The sequence below is a fragment of the Alexandromys fortis genome, unplaced genomic scaffold (assembly GCF_014885135.2).
Source record: "Alexandromys fortis isolate MF-2015 unplaced genomic scaffold, M_Fortis_MF-2015_v1.1 scaffold_258, whole genome shotgun sequence".
In the NCBI taxonomy this organism is placed as follows: Eukaryota; Metazoa; Chordata; class Mammalia; order Rodentia; family Cricetidae; genus Alexandromys; species Alexandromys fortis.
This window is the reverse complement of record NW_026068132.1, coordinates 907,247-922,775: the sequence shown is the minus strand read 5'-3', so window position 1 is coordinate 922,775 and position 15,529 is coordinate 907,247. Positions and strand designations below refer to the sequence as shown.

Sequence of the window (15,529 nt, the reverse complement as noted above, 5' to 3'; positions counted from 1 at the left end):
GAAACTGCTTCTCCTACCCAAGATTCATCATTATAGCTAAACGTTTCAACATGCTGAATCCATTCATCCATAGGTGCTGATATAGACTTTAAAGGCCCAATTATCTTTTTGTATTCTATGTTTGCAATCTCAAAAGCTAGAGATTCAAGAAGTATTTGTCTAGATTCTGGGTCTGTTACCCCTATGTCCAGAGCCTTAATTCATCTTTGCAAAAAGTCAATAAAGGGTTCTCTCTGTCCCTGCCTATTTCTGGTATATGATTCAACCCTTTTTGCTGAATCTTGTATCCTATTCCAAGCATTTAAAGCTTCTTGGTGACATAGACACAGTACTTCATTGTCATAAAGAGCTTGGACCTGTGGATCAGCATATTCTCCTGCACCAAGAATTTGATCTTGGGAAACCTCGACACCTTTTGCTCTTTTTTGCTGTTCCATATGTTTGGATTCTTCTCTGAAATAAATTCCAAACATCAAGGAAGGTCCCTTATCTAAAACTGCAGACACTAACTGATGGAAATCATAGTGGGTAGCTCTAGCATTAGAAGCCCAAGTCCTTATCATTTCCTTTACATATGCATTGTGCAAGCCAATATTAACAATAGCCTGCTTAATTTCTTTTAGAGCATTCATTGCTATTGGCGTCCATCTAGCTTCTCTGACTCCCTTTGAGCCTTTAGAAGTTGACACTTTGTCAGAATTAAGTATATGGTATGCCGGTAAAACCCTGGGTAAGCCAGTTCTGATAGCTGGTGTTGGCCTTGTATTCTGTCCTTGTGCCTTATTACTCTGTTCACCAGCTCCAATAATTTCTTCAATCATTTCAAGTCTTTTTATTATTGTCTTTATTATTGCCTCTTTTGAATCCTGAATCTCCTGACCTGCATGAGTTTCTAGTAAAGATAGTATGGTTCTTGGGAGTGCCATATTCTTCCTAAATGATAGAATATGCAAAAGAATACTAAAACCTAGTAACCAGTAAATTAAGTTATCCTCATAGTCATATAAACCTTGCATGATAAGACCCATTGTATTGGTAGCCCAAACAGTAAAATTCAGGTTGGAAATTAAAACTGCCATATTACCTATTATCCAGCAGGTGGCGCTGTTGCCAAGTTGCGACAAAAACGGGGTCCTGTTTCAGGCCTAATATTTGTTAAAAACTGGGAAATGCAAGTTGCTCAAAAAAGTAAATGTAATTAAATCAATTCTGTACACAGAACCATAAACCCAGAATCCAGGGGTAGAGAAGAGTAACCCAGAAGCCATGTATGCCTCCACGTGACAGAGTCACCCTGAGGGGTCGTAGCTTTCGGCAACCACATGCTCTGGTTCGCACCACTTAAGAGCTGTACTTGCAAGGGAGATTTAAAAACGACTCAGAAAAGAGTAAACCACGCAGGCAGAGACTACGCGGACCCGTGGAGTTTAAATCCATGTGGGGAGGCAGATGATAGGGTGCGTGGGGACTTGAAGTCAATCTGAGGTGTCTAAAAAAATATAAAGAACTGCAGCAAGAAAAGCCAGTGTGTGATAATTTATATTAAACTGCTGGCTCCACGCACAAGGCACAGGCTACAAGGCTGCCGCAAGGCACAGGCCGTGGCTGAGGAAGGGAGGGCTCGCGCCAAGCTGAACTTGCGGCCCGCAGCTGAGCGGGGGAAGGAGAGGTCCTAAAAGCCAAACGTTCAGGCACCAGATGAAGGCGTTAGTCACGAACAATGCCACACCAGTTTGGAGTTATGATTAATAGGGTGGTATTTATTTAAAGGGGAAAAAACTTACAGATTACCATCCCAGACAACAGCCCTCTGCGCAACCAGGAAGGGAGTCTAGTCACCGGAGGAGCAGGAAGTGAAGACAGCGAGCGGAGGAAGTAGCCGTTCTTTTTAAAGGGAGAGAAACCACGCCCCAATGGATTGGTATCTCAGCAGCTATTGGTTGGAGGGGCGGAAGGACCTCCCACAACACAGCCGGGCTTCCTTGGACCTGTTTTGAAGGGCATTAGTCCCCAACCATGAGGGCTTTGTTCACCCCAAAGTATTCACTTTCACATCACTGCCTTGAGGGTGGGTGGGACTTTAAAAATTGATGGATGGGGTTCACAAACTTTTTTAATTTATTTTTATTTAACATGTTGACAAAAGTTTCTATCCTGCCCAGTCCCAAAGAAACTATATTAATTACAACACTGCTTGGCCAATGGTTCAGGCATATCCCTAGCTAGGTCTTACATCTTAAATTAACCCATTTCTATTAAGCTATATATCACCACAATGCTGTGGCTTACCAGTAATGTTCTGGCACTTTTTTCCTTTGGCAGCTATATGGTATCTCTTTGATTCCACCTAATATATATATATACATATATATCTTCAGGTTTCCCACTTGGCTTCACTCTGCTAAACCATTGGCCAAAACAGCTATATTCATCAGCCAATAAAAACAACACATATACAGAAGGACATTCCACACCATCATTTTCATTGGTGTTTTGCCTGCATGTGTATTTGTGTGAGAGTGACAGAAGCCCTGGAACTGGAGTTACAGACAGCTGTGAGTCGCCATGTGGGTGCTGGGGATGGAACCTGGGTCCTCTGGAAGTCAATGCTCTGAACTGCTAAGCCATCTCTCCAGCCCCAGTTCACAAATATTTAAACCCATAGAAAATTTAGAGGAATTAAATTGACAGACAAAATGCATTTGCTTACTTTACACATTGCTAAATCATTCCCTACTGATGTGTATCAGTTTCAACCACTACTACTCATTTGTGAGAGCCTGACAGCTGCCAACCCTGGCTTCCATTAGTTTGTTGAATCTTTATCAATCATAATTTTAAGATGGTAGTTGAGCATTTTGGTTTTTTATGGGTTTTTCTTTTTTATTATTTTTATTTATATATTTATTAAATATTTCTGTCTCTTCCCCACCTCCGCCTCCCCTTTCCCTCCCCCTCCCCCAATCAAGTCCCCCTCCCTCGTCAGCCCAAAGAGCAATCAGGGCTCTCCGTCCCGTGGGAAGTCCAAGGAAAACCCTCCTCCATCCAGGTCTCGTAAGGTGAGCATCCAAACAGCCTAGGCTCCCACAAAGCCAATACATGCAATAGGATCAGAGCATTTTGTTTTTAATATTTATTTTACATGTATATGTGTTCTGCCTGCATGTATGTTTGTGTGCCATGTGTGTGCAGTGTCCTCAGAGGCCAGAAGAGGGCATCCGATATCCTGGAACTTGAGTTACAGATGGTTGTGAACTGACGTGTGGGTGCTGGAAATTGAACTGTGGTCCTCTGGAAGAGCAACCAGTGCAAGCTCTACTCCATTCCTTATGTCTGAGCATTTTAAAGCTGTATTTCTTTCTTTACTGGTGAGATTTGGTTTGGGGGCAACTTGAGTTTTGGGTTTTGTTGTTGTTGTTGTTTGGAGTACAGGAATGAGCTTGGGGTCTCGTGCATGCTAAGCAAGTTCTCTTCCATGGATCCATAGTCCAAAATTGAGCTTTTTCATATATTCAGGGGTAATTTTTCTTTCTGTGAATATTTGGTATTTTCTCTCATAATTCTAAGGGTTCATGTCTTTTGTACTGATTTGTAGAGATTATTTATACATTACAAAAATTATATTATTCTAAGACAGAACCAGGTTTAAACAATGCTTAGCCACAAACCCAACCCTACACAAAGTACTAGTAGTAAAACTCCAACCCAAAGGTGTCAGCTACACCCACAAAAACACAGACAATAGATGGTCTCACAGCAGCAAACCCCCAAAAAGTGAAACGTACACACAATAACATCACCTACAACAAAAACTAAGTTGACAGAAACTAGAAATCACTGGTCATTGATATCCCCTGATAAAAAATAGACACAATTCACCTATAAAAAGAAACAGGTTAATAGATCAAATACAAAAACAGAATCCATCCATCTGCTGCATACAAGAAATACACCTCAACCTCAAAGACAGACATCACCTTAGAGTAAAGGGTTGGGAAAAAATGTCCAATCAAATGGACCTAAGAAACAAGCTAGGGTAGCTATCGTAATATCTAACAAAATGGACTTCAAACTGAGATCAATCAAAAGAGACAAAGAAGGACATGTTTTGTCGCAGGAAAAATCCATCAAGAGGAAATATCAATACTAAACATCTATGTCCCAAATACAAGGGCATCATCATATGTCAAAAAAAAAAAAACATTTCTAAAGCTTAAGGCACACCTTAAATCCTACACACTAATAGTGGGAGACTTCAACACCCCACTCTCACCACTGGACAGTTCTGTCAGACAGAAAATTAACAGAGAAATAAGGGAACTAACAGATGTTATGACTCAAATGGACTTAACCAACATCTATAGAACATTCCATCCAAACATAAAAGAATATACCTTCTTCTAAGCACTTCATAGAAACTTCTTAAAAATTGACAACATACTAGGTAACAACACAAACCTCAACAGATGCAAAAAAAAAAGGAATAATCCCATGTATCCTATCAGATCACCATGATTTAATGTATGACTTCAACACCAACACTAATTTCAGAAAGCCCACAAACACATGGAAATTAAACAATACTCACCTGAATTACCAATGGGTCAAGGAAGAAATAAAGAAAGGAATAAAAGACTTCCTTAAATTCCATGAAAATGACCACACACCAAACCCAAATTTATGGGACACAATTAAAGCAGTGTTAAGAGGAAAGTTCATCGCGCTAAATGCCTACATAAAGAAGCTGGAAAAATCCTACACTAGTAAATTAATAGAATGTTACTAGAAGAAGGGGACCCCTTGTTCCATCCCAGCCACCCAGCTAGCTTACACCTGAAATAACCATACAGAACTGTATTCATTAAAGCACTGCTTGGCCAATTAGCTCTAGTTTCTTATTGGCTAATTCTTACATCTTAATTTAACCCATTTCTATTAATCTGTGTATTGCCATGTGACCATGGCTTACTGGCAAGATTCTAACCAGAGTCTATCTCAGGCAGAAGATCCATGGCGTCTCTCACTCTGCTCTTCTTCCCAGCATTCAGTTCTGTCTTCTCTGCCTACCTAAGTTCTGCCCTATCAGGCCCAAAGCAGTTTCTTTATTCATTAACCAATGAAAGCAACACATGAACAGAAGGACCTCCTACACCATTTCCCCTTTTCTGTAACTTTAACATAGTAAAATTACATAAAACAAAAGAGTTATCAAGCAAGAATTACAGTTACAATATTTATATCTACTGTATCTTTTATCATAACTAAGGAAAACTATAACTATAAATTCTTTAACTCCATCAAAGACCCCAGAATGATATAATATTATGTAAGTAAATAGGAAGTGCATTGTAAGCAACTTCCAAATGTCTAGAAATGACAGAGACATCTAGCTGCCTGGACAGTCACCCAAAGTACTTACTTCTGTATCATTGGGGCATCCACCTTTGGCCTTCAGGCCCATAGTATCCTGCAGACTTTCCCATGAAGCAGGAAATTTCAAAAACAGTTCCACTTATATTGGCAGTTTGCAGTTACTTCCTTCTGTGTCCTGCAGAATGTCTTGCAGATTCTTTCATGAAACAGGAACCCCGAAAGATCATCACACCTTTAGGCAAGTTCAGCAGTCATCTCTCTGTGAGTACTGCATGTCCAGTGAAGCAGTCCAGACAAGAGCAGTTTCTTGCCCAAATGGCTAGCAAACTCCATAAGGAGCCTCTTTGATGCCCATCTTCCTCTTGAAGTAGCTGCTGCTGCCAGGAGCAGATGCGTCTCATTGTCATAAAAAGTCCTAAGTTATTAAAACATTTTAAATGCCATATTCTGTAGTCCTTGAAAGACATGAACAATGTCTATCCATCTGAAATATATCTATGCAGCGCTAGAAAATCTAACTAACATGACTACAAATGTGACTACTATAGATGAGTATCTATTAAACTATATTTCTTAATTATACATTACATTTTTAAATGAACTATACAATCACAATACCTTAGTCAAGAGCAGAAATATACATATAACAATACTGACCTTTAATTTGTATCAATAAAACCAAGATCCATATCAATGCAAGTTATTCATATCTATATCATAGCCCCCTTTAAATGTAAACAAATATTTGCAAACAATATTTGGGAATATGGGCACAGTTCTTTCTCTCTAAACTTTTTCCTGCTGTATGGGGGCTCTATTAATCAGGTCTTCCATGGTATATCCTATTGCTAGGTTCATCCCAATCACAGTTGGGCAAAGTAACTTTTTGAGGGTATTCACAGCGACCTTTCAGGAGGCCTTGGTCCATGAAATCATGTTGGTGTAGAAGCAATCCACAGGTTCTCATCTTCTGTGAAAACAAAAGAAGAACCTCTCTTCCAAAGTACCATATCCTTAGACCCAAATTCTGAAGTCAAGATACCTTTATAATATACATATTGGTTTAGCTTAGCAGCCCATACAATGAAATGTCTCTCTGTACTTAGCTCTTTCACAGTCAAAAAATTCAAAGAAAACACAATATACATAATCCAGACTCTCTGTGAATTTTCCATTTTTACGTGGCTTATTTTTTATTTCTTTTAATCTATGGCTATCTGTACTCTGTTTCTTTAAAGACTCTACCCATTTAAAGCATTAACTTTATTTTATGACTCTCTATACTCTTTTTCTTCTCTCTCCCAAGCCTACATAACCCATCCAACACTGTGACCCATTTAAAGGTCGTTTATGTCTGAATATGTCCTACTGTGAATCTGTAATTCTTTAATGCCCAGGAGCACTTTTTAAAATACTAAGCGCTTTTTAAAAACTTAAGTTCCACCATTATTAAGGGTAATATAGTAATGCTTGTTTGCCCAGTCTAAAACTTAAGCTGTACCATTATTATGGTAAATACAGTAGTTTCTGCCCTGCTCAGCACAGTCCAGCATGACAGAGTGGAATGTACCTCTGAGCCATGCACAGTGCCCCAATTCCAAGCACACAGCCAGTCCAAGTTGCCATCAAGCAACCCTCAAGCAGCACGATGCTCACAACCCCCATCCAAGTGCTTGGTCTCCCGAAAGAGCCAGAGGTCACACTGGCAGCATAGCCCAGAAATCCAGCATTTCAAAACCTTTTAAGTAAAAACATAGCTTTTACTGCTACGTATGGCTGAATCAGGAAAATCTCTCTAGAAGCTGTAGCAAGCAGTCAGCAAGCATTAAGAAGCTATGTTAAACTCTGTAATTTTTTTGTAGAACTTTTTTAAGCCCTCTTAGGTTTTATGTGGAATTACTTGGCCCCACGTTGGGTGCCAAATGTTACAAAGAAGGGGGTCCCTTGTTTCCTCCCAGTCACCCGGCTAGCTTACACACAAAATTACCACAACAGAACATTTGAAAACTATTGAACAAAAAGAAGGAAACTCACTCAGGGGAACTAAATGGCAGGAAATAATCAAGTTGAGAACTGAAATCAACAAAATAGAAACAAAGAAAACAATATAAAGAATCAATGAGACAAAGAGTTGGTTCTTCGAGAAAATAAACAGAATAGACAAACGTTTATCCAAATTAACCCAAAGGCAGAGAAAGAATATCCAAATTAACAAAATCAGAAATGAAAAAGGGGACATAACAACAGACATGGAGGAAATCCAGAGAATCATCACGCCATACTTCAAAAACATGTACTCCCCCAAAAATTGTACAACTTAAAGAAAATGGATAATTTTCTGTATAAATATCACTTACCAAAATTAAATCAAGGCCAGATAAGCAAATTAAACAGACTTATAACCACTAAGAAAATAGAAACAGTCATCAACAGTCTCCCAAAAAAAAAAAAAAAAAAAAAAAAAAGCCCAGGACCAGATAGTTTCAGTGCAGAATTCTAGATGATTTTCAAATAACTAATACCAATGCTCCTCAAATTGTTCCACACAATAGAAACGTAAGAAATTTTGTTAAATTCTTTTTATGAGGCTACAGTTACCATGACACCCAAACCACACAAAAACACTACTAAGAAGGAGAATTACAGACCAGTCTCACTCATGAACATTGATGCAAAAATACTCAATAAAATACTGGCAAACTAAGCACAAGAACACATCAGAAAAATGATCCACCATGACCAAGTAGGCTTCATCCTAGAGATGCAGGGCTGGTTCAACACATGAAAAGCTGTCAGTGCAATCCACCATATAAACAATCTGAAAAAAAAAAAACACATGATCATCTCATTAGATGCTGAAAAGCATTCAACAAATTTTTTTATTTGAAAGATTTATTACAAAATTTAAAGATATACTTTTTATTACTTAAAAAAACACCAATCCAAATTTTCACTCCCTCCCCCTCCTCCAAGTCCCCTCCTTCTCCCTCCAAAGACCCTCCCCCACCCCTCCAACCCTAAGGGAGTGCCATGCACCCCACCCTGTGAAAAGTCCAAAGCCTTCCCTACTACATCTATGTTGAGCAAGGTCTACATCCAAAGAGAACAGGATTCCATGAAGCCGGTATATGCAAAAGTAGAGACACATCCCAGAGTCACTATCAGTGGCCCCTCAGTCTTCCCCAGCTGTCAACCCTTCAGAGGGTCTTGGTTGTTCCCATGCTCGTTCACTCACAGTCCAGTTGGAGTTGGTGAGTTCCCATTAGCTCAAGCAAACTGCCTCAGTGGATGACCCCTCATGGTCTTGAATTCCTGGTTCATACTCTCACTCCTTCCACTCTTCAAATGGATTTTTGGAGCTCAGTCCAATGCTCCTATGTGGGTCATTGCCTCTGTTCCCATCTGTTGTTGGACAAAGGTTCTATGGTGATATTTAAGATAATTATCAGTCTGGCTACAGGGTAAGGTCAGTTCAGACACCTTCTCCTCTATTGCTTAGAGTCTTATCTGAGGTCATCCCTGTGGGTTCCTGGGCATTTTTCTACAGCCAGGTTTCTTGCTAACTCCATAATGGCTCCCTCAATCAAGATATCTCTTTCCTTGCTCTCATACCTGTCCATCCTCAATCTTGAATATCCCATTCCCTCAAGTTCTCCTCAACCCCCCTTCTCCACTTCCTTCTACTCCCCACACCCCTGCTCCTAAATTTTTATCTGATTCCAATTTACAGGTGAGTCTATATATGTTTTTGTTTGGGTTCAACTTATTACTTAGCTTCTCTAGGACCCTGAACTATAGGCTCGTTGCCCTTTGTTTATGACTAGTATCCACTTATGAGTGAGTACATATCATATTTGGTTTTTTGGGTCTGGGTTACCTCACTCAGGATAATGTTTTCTAATTCTGTCCATTTGCATGCAAAATTCAGGATATTATTTTTTGCTGCTAAGTAGTACTCTAATGTGTAGATGTGCCACACTTTCTTTATCCATTCTTCAGTTGAGGAGCATCTAGGTTGTCTCCAGGTTCTGGCTATTACAAATAATGCTGCTATGAACATAGTTGAACAAATGCTTTTGTAATATAATTGAGCATCTTTTTGGTATATTACCAAGAGTAGTATTGCTGGATCCTGAAGTAGGTTGACTCCCAATTTTCTGAGAAACCACCACACTGATTTCCAAAGTGGTTGCACAAGTTTGCATTCCCACCAGCAATGGATGAGTGTTCCCCTTGCTCCACAAACTCTCCAGCATAAGCTATCATTAGTGTTTTTAATCTTAGCCATTCTGACAGGTATAAGATGGTATCTCAAAGTTGTTTTGATTTGCATTTCCCTGATAGCCAAGGAAGAAGAACATGTCTTTAAGTATCTTTTGGCCATTTGCAATTCTTCTGATGAAAATTCTCTATTTAGTTCAGTACACCAGTTTTTAACTGGATTATTTAGAATATTAATGTCTAATTTCTTGAGTACTTTATACATTTTAGAGATCAGTCCTTTGTCTGATGTGGGGTTGGTGAAGATTTTTTTCCCATCCAGTAGGCTGTCTTTTTGTCTTATTGACTGTGTCCTTTGCTTTACAGAAGCTTCTCAGTTTCAGGAGATCCCATTTATTTGATTCTCTTATTGTCTGTGATACTGAGGTTATATTTAGGAAGTGGTCTCCTGTGCCCATGCATTGAAAGTTACTTCCCAATTTCTCCTCTATCAGGTTCAGTGTGATCAGATTTATATTGAGGTCTTTAATCCATTTGCACTTGAGTTTTGTGCATGGCAACAGATATGGATCTATTTTCATTCTTCTACAGCTTGACATCCAGTTATGCCAGCACCATTTGTTGAAAATGTTTTTTTCCATTGTATCTTTTTTGCTTCTTTGTCAAAAATCAGGTGTTCATAGGTATGTGAAATAATATCTGAGTCTTCAACTCGATTCCATTGGTCAACGACTCTGTTTTTATGCCATTACCAAGCTGTTTTCATTACTGTAGCTCTGTAATAGAGCTTGAAGTCAGGGATGGTAATGCCTCCGGCAGTTCCTTTATTTTACAGGATTGTATTGGCTATCCTGGGTTTCTTGTTTTTCCATATGAAGTATCATTCTCTCAAGGTCTGTGAAGAATTGTGTTGGGATTTTGACTGGGATTGCATTGACTACTTTGGTAAGACTGCCATTTTTACTATGTTTACTACTATCCAAGAACATGGGAGATCTTTCCATTTTCTGGTATCTTCTTCAATTTCTTTCTTCAGAGACATAGAGTTCTTGTCAAATAGGTCTTTCACATCCTTTGTTAATGTCACCCCAAGATATTTTCTGTGATTTGTGGCTATCGTGAAAGGTAATGTTTCTCTTATTTCCCTCTCAGCTTCTTTATCCTTTGTGTATAGGAGGCCTACTAATTTTTTTAGTTGATCTTGTATCCTGCCATTTCACTGAAGGTATTTATCAGCTGTAGGAGTTCTCTGGTAGAATTTTTTGGGTCACTTATATACTTTATTACATCATCTGCAAATAATGAAAGTTTAACTTCTTCCTTTCCAATTAGAATCCCCTTGATCTCCTTTTGTTGTCTTAATGTTATTGCTAAAACTTCAGAACTGTGTTGAAGAGATACGGAGAGAGTGGACAGCCTTGTCGTGTTCCTGATTTTAGTGTAATCGCTTTGAGTTTCTCTCCATTTAATTTGATGTTAGCTGTCAGCTTGCTATATATTGCTTTTATTATATTTAGATATGATCCTTGTATCCCTAATCTATTCAAGACCTTTATCATGAAGGGATGTTGAATTTTGTAAAATGTTTTTTCTGCATCCAATGAAATGATCATGTTGTTTTTTTCTTTCAGTTTATTTATATGATGGATTACATTGATAGATTTTTGTATGTTGAACCAGCCCTGTATCTCTGGGATGAAGCCTACTTGGTCGTGATGGATGATTTTTTCGATGTATTCTTGGATTCAGTTTGCCAGAATTTTATTGAGAATTTTTGCATCCATGTTCATGAGTGAGATTTGTTTGTAATTATCTTTCTTGGTTGAGTCTTTGTGCGGTTTTTGTTATCAGGGTAACTGTAGCTTCATAAAAAGAATTTGGCAGTGAGCCTTCTATTTCTATTATGTGGAACACTTTGAAGAGTATAGGTATTAGCTCTTCTTGAAAGTTCTTGGGGAAATCAGCACTAAAACCATCTGGCCCTGGGCTGTTTTTGGTTGGGAGGTTTTTTGATGACAGCTTCTATCTCCTTGCAGCTTATGTGTCTATTTAAATTGCTCCCCTGGTCTTGATTTGATTTTGGTAGGTGGTATCTATCTACAAAATTGTCCATTTCTTTTACATTTTCCAGTTTTGTGGAGTAAAGATTTTTGTAGTAGGACCTAATGATTCTCTGAATTTCCTCAGTGTTTGTTGTTATGTCCCCCTTTTCATTTCTGATTTTGTTAATTTGGATGTTCTCGCTCTGCCTTTTGATTAGTTTGGATAAGGGTTTGTCAATCTTGTCAATTTTCTCAAAGAACCAGCTCTTTGTTTCAGTTATTCTTTGTATGGTTTTCTGTATTTCTATTTTGTTGCTTTCAGCCCTCAACTTTATTATTTCCTGTCTTCTCCTTTGGGGTGAGTCTGCCTCTTTTTTTCTAGAGCTTTCAGGCATGCTGTTAGGTCACTGGTGTGAGCTTTCTCCATTTTCTTTATGTTGCCACTCAGAGCCTCTTAGCACTGCTTTCATAGTGTCCCATAGGTTTGGATATGTTGTGCCTTCATTTTCACTGAATTCAAGGAAGATTTTAATTTCTTTATTTCTTCCTTGACCCAGGGGTGGTTCAGTAGTTGACTATTCAGTTTCCATGAGTTTGTAGGCTTTTGGGGGGTAGTATTGTTGTTAAATTCTAACTTTACTTCATGGTGATAAGACACAGGTGGTTACTCCAATTTTTTGTATCTGTGGGTGTTTGCTTTGTTACCGAGTATGTGATCAATTTTAGAGAAGGTTCCATGAGGTGTTGAGAAGAAGGTATATTCTTTCCTGTCTGGGTGGACAGGAAAGTGTTCTCTAGATGTTTGTTAAGTCCCATTTGATCCATTACATCTGTTAGTTCTCTATATCTCTGTTAAGTTTCTGTCTGTTTGACCTGTTCATTGTCAAGAAAGGAGTGTTGAAATCTCCTACTATTAGTGTGTGGGGTTTGATGTGTGATTCAAGTTTCAGTAATGTTTCTTTTACATATGTGGGTGCTCTTGAATTGGGGGCATAGACATTCAGGATTGAGACTTCATCTTGATGAACTGTTCCTGTTATGAGTATAAAGTGTCCTTCTTCATCTCTTCTGATTGATTTTAGTTTGAAATAAATTTTGTTAGATATTAGTATAGACACACCCGCTTGTTTTTAGGTCTATTTGATTGGAAAACCTTCCCCAACCCTTTATTCTGAGGTACTGTCTGTCTTTGAGGTTGAGTTGTGTTTCTTGTAAACAGCAGAATGTTGGATCCTGTTTATGTATCCATTCTCTTAGCCTGTGTCTTTTTATAGGTGAATTGAGACCATTCATATCAAGTGATAATAATGACCAGTGGTTGCTAACTCCGGTTCTCTTTTGGTAGTAGTGTTTGTGTGTTTCCCTTCTTTAGGTTATGCTGGTGGGGGTTATCAGATGCCTGTGTTATTGTGGGTGTAGTTAGCTTCCTTGGGTGTGGCTTTCCTTCTAGTACTTTCTGTAAGGCTAGGTTTGTAGATACATATTGTTTAAATCTTTTTTTTTGTCATTGAATACCTTGTTTTCTCCATCAATGTTCTCAATGTTCTGTATGTTTTGTGTTTTGATTATTATGTGGTGAAGGGATTTTTTTTTTGATACAGTCTATTTGGTTTTCTGTAAGCTTCTTGTACCTTCATAGGAATATCTTTCTTAGGTTGGGAAAGTTTTCTTCTATTATTTTGTTGAATATATTTTCTGTGCACTTGAGCTGGAGTTCTTTTTCTACCCCTATTATTCTTAGGTTTGGCCTTTTCATGGTGTCCCAGATTTCCTGAATGTTTTGTGTTAAGAATTTGTTGGATTTAATGTTTTCTTTGACCAATGAGTCTATTTCCTCTATAGTATCTTCAGTGCCTAAGATTCTTTCTTCTATCTCTTGTATTCTGTTGGTTATACTTGTCTCTGTAGTTCCTTTTTGTTTACCCAGATTTTCCATATCCAGCCTTCCCTCGGTTTGTGTTTTTTTTTTTATTATCTCTATATCAATCTTCAAATCTTGAACTGTTTCCTTTACCTGTTTGATTGCTTTTTCTTGGTTTTCTTTGAGGGATTTATTAATTTCTTCCAGCTTTTTGTTTGTCTTCTCCTCCATTTCTTTTTTCTTTTTTTTTTTTTTTACCAGAAAATAACTTTATTTGTTCCAGGGAGCTGGCCGAAGAGCTCTCAGAACTTCTGAAACTGTTTCTTGGTGCCAGCAGCATTAGTGACCTTGAGCACGTTGAAACACAGTCTTGCTCAGGGGACTGTACTCTCCCACAGTGACAATGTCTCCGATCTGTACATCCCTGAAATGGAGACAGGTGCACAGACATGTTCTTGTGGCATTTCTCAAAGTGATTGTACTTTCAGATGTAATGAAGATTGTCCCGGCAGATGACAATGGTCCTCTGCATCTTCGTCTTGGTCAAGACACCAGACAGAATGCAACCTCGCATGGAGACGTTGCCAGTGAACAGGCATTTCTTGATAATGTAGGTGCCCTCGATGGCCTCCTTGGACATCTTGAAGCCTAGACTGATGGTTTTATAGAACCGAGGGAGTTTTTCCTTGCCGGTTTCTCTAAGCAGAACACGCTTCTTGTTTTGAAAGATTGTGGGCTGCTTTTGGTCAGCATGTTTGGTCTGAATATCCGCCATCTTCCCGTCAGCCTGAGGAAAAGAGAGGTGGGATAACTCCCCGGTTTCCTTCTTCACTACCTCTCCTCCATTTTTTTTAAATATTTATTTATTATTTATTATGTATACAATAGTCTATCTGTGTGTATGCCGAAGGCCAGAAGAGGGCACTAGACCTTATTACAGATGGTTGTGAGCCACCATGTGGTTGCTGGGAATTGAACTCAGGACCTTTGGAAGAGCAGGCAATGCTCTTAACCACTGAGCCATCTCTCCAGCCCCGTCTCTCCTCCATTTTTTAAGGGAGTTTTTCACTTCCTCTTTAAAGGTCTCCATCATTTTCATTAAGTAACCTTTAAAGTCGTTTTCTTCTATATCTTCTGGGTAAGGATGATCAAGTCTTCCTGTTGTGTGTCTGTTGGGTTCTGGTGGTACCATGTTGCTTTTTAGGAAGTTGGAGGAGTTCTTGCATTGGCACCTTCCCATCTCTTCCTTCAACCCTTATGTCCACCAAAAACTGGTCTCCATGGAGCTTGCAGGGAACAATGCGTTGGGGGTGATGTAGATGGCTGTCTAGCTGCATTCAACAAAATTTAACACCCTTTCATAATAAAAGTCTTGGAGAGACTAGGGATACAAGGGTCATACCTAAATATAATAAAAGCTATATACAGCAAGCCAACAGCTAACATCAAATTAAATGGAGAGAAACTCAAAGCACTCCCACTGAAATCAGGAACATGTTCTCCATATCTATTCAATATAGTACTTGAAGTTCCAGCTAGAGCAAAAAGACAAAAAAAAAGGAGAACAAGGGGATACAAATCAGAAAAGAACTCAAACTCTCACTATTTGCTGATGATATGATAGTATGTTTAAGTGACCTCAAAAATTCTACCAGGGAACTTTTACAACTTATAAACAGCTTCAGTGATATAGCAGGATACAAGATTAACAAAAACAAAAAACAAAAACAGTAGCACTCTTTATAAAGATAATAATGGACTGACAAAGAAATCAGAGAAATATCACCCTTCATGATAGCCACAAATAACATAAAATACCTTGGGGTAATGCTACCCAAACTGTTGGGACCAATTAAGTCCTAGCCTTCAGCTGCTCTTCCCTGTCTAGAGCCTTCTAATTGAAGTTACTAAAAGCTGTGCTTTGCCTAGAGGATCAGAGGCTGTGATTTTCACCTGTTGGCCATTGACTGCAGGGTATTTAAGCCTCCAAGGTGCTATTAAAGAGAGGCTTTTTGATACCAGTGTTGGAAGG

General features: G+C 38.7%; 1 long non-coding RNA gene and 1 pseudogene across 1 annotated transcript in view; both read right to left on the bottom strand.

The window, feature by feature from the left end:
- LOC126490862 (uncharacterized) overlaps positions 1-14,533 on the bottom strand; it is a 234,084-nt gene extending 219,551 nt beyond the window's left edge. The window contains exon 1 of the long non-coding RNA XR_007589264.1: positions 14,483-14,533. This is a non-coding gene — a long non-coding RNA (uncharacterized lncRNA). The remainder of the gene's footprint in view (positions 1-14,482) is intronic.
- On the bottom strand, positions 13,800-14,272 carry LOC126490861 (40S ribosomal protein S11-like; annotated as a pseudogene).
- Positions 14,534-15,529: the final 996 nt, after the last annotated feature.